Here is a 2,106-nt window from a genome sequence, read left to right as displayed (position 1 = left end):
GTCTATATCTACTCCCTATACTGTATATCTACTCCCTATACTATATATTTACTCCCTATACAATATATCTACTCCCAATAGTCTATATCTACTCTATACTATATATCTACTCTATACTCTATATCTACTCCTATACTATATACTAGACTCCCTATACTATATACCTACTCCCCTATACTATATATCTACTCCTATACTATATATCTACTCCCTATACTCTATATCTACTCCCTATACTCTATATCTACTCCTATACTATATACCTACTCCCTATACTATATACCTACTCCCTATACTATATATCTACTTCCTGTACTCTTTATTTACTCCCCTATACTATATACCTACTCTATACCCTATATCTACTCCATATACTATGTATCTACTCCTGTACTCTATATCTACTCCTATACTTGTATATCTACTCACTATACTCTATATCTACTCCCTAAACTATATATCTACTCCTATACAATATATCTACTCCCTATAGTCTATATCTACTCCCTATACTGTATATCTACTCCCTATACTATATATTTACTCCCTATACAATATATCTACTCCCAATAGTCTATATCTACTCCCTATACTATATATCTACTCCCTATACAATATATCTACTCCTATAGTCTATATCTACTCCCTATACTGTATATCTACTCCTATACTCTATATCTACTCCCTAAACTATATATCTACTCCTATACAATATATCTACTCCTATAGTCTATATCTACTCCTTTATACTGTATATCTACTCTATACTATATATTTACTCCCTATACAATATATCTGCTCCCTATAGTCTATATCTACTCCCAATACTATATATCTGCTCTATACTCTATATCTACTCCCTAAACTATATATCTACTCCTATACAATATATCTACTCCCTATAGTCTATATCTACTCCTATACTGTATATCTACTCCCTATACTATATAGGCAGGTAGCTTAGTGGGTAAGAGCGATGTGCCAGTAACCGAAAGGTCGCTGGTTCTAATCCCCGAGCCGACTAGGTGAAAAATCTGTCGATGTGCCCTTGAGCAAGGCACTTAACCCTAATTGCTCCTGTAAGTCGCTCTGGATAAGAGTGTCTGCTAAATGACAAAAAATAAATAAATAATAATAATAATAATAATATTTACTCCCTATACAATATATCTACTCCCTATAGTCTATGTCTACTCCCTATACTATATATCTACTCCTATACTCTATATCTACTCCTAAACTATATATCTACTCCTATACAATATATCTACTCCCTATAGTCTATATCTACTCCCTATACTGTATATCTACTCCCAATACTCTATATCTACTCCCTATACTATATATCTACTCCCTATACAATATATCTACTCCCTATAGTCTATATCTACTCCCTATACTATATACTTACTCCCTATACAATATATCTACTCCCTATAGTCTATATCTACTCCCTATACTATATATCTACTCCCTATACTCTATATCTACTCCCTAAACTATATATATACTCCCTATACAATATATCTACTCCCTATAGTCTATATCTACTCCCTATACTGTATATCTACTCCCTATACTCAATATCTACTCCCTATACTATATATCTACTCCCTGTACTCTATCTACTCCCTAAACTCTATATCTACTCCCTATACTATATATCTACTCCCTATACTATATATCTACTCCCTATACTATATACCTACTCCCTATACTATATACCTACTCCCTATACTATATATCTACTCCCTATACTATATATCTACTCCCTATACTCTATATCTACTCCATATACTCTATATCTACTCCCTATGCTATATATCTACTCCTATACTATATATCTACTCCTATACCATATATCTACTCCTATACTCTATATCTACTCCATATACTATATATCTACTCCCTATACTCTATACCTACTTCCCTTACTATATATCTACTCCCTATACTATATATCTACTCCTCTATACTATATACCTACTCCCTATACTATATACCTACTCCCTATACTCTATATCTGCTCCCTATAAAATATATATCCACTCTATACTCTATATCTGCTTCCTATACTCTATATCTACTCCCTATACTATATACCTA

The sequence above is a fragment of the Coregonus clupeaformis genome, unplaced genomic scaffold, assembly GCF_020615455.1.
Source record: "Coregonus clupeaformis isolate EN_2021a unplaced genomic scaffold, ASM2061545v1 scaf0829, whole genome shotgun sequence".
Taxonomy (NCBI): domain Eukaryota; kingdom Metazoa; phylum Chordata; class Actinopteri; order Salmoniformes; family Salmonidae; genus Coregonus; species Coregonus clupeaformis.
This window is presented reverse-complemented; position numbering follows the sequence as displayed.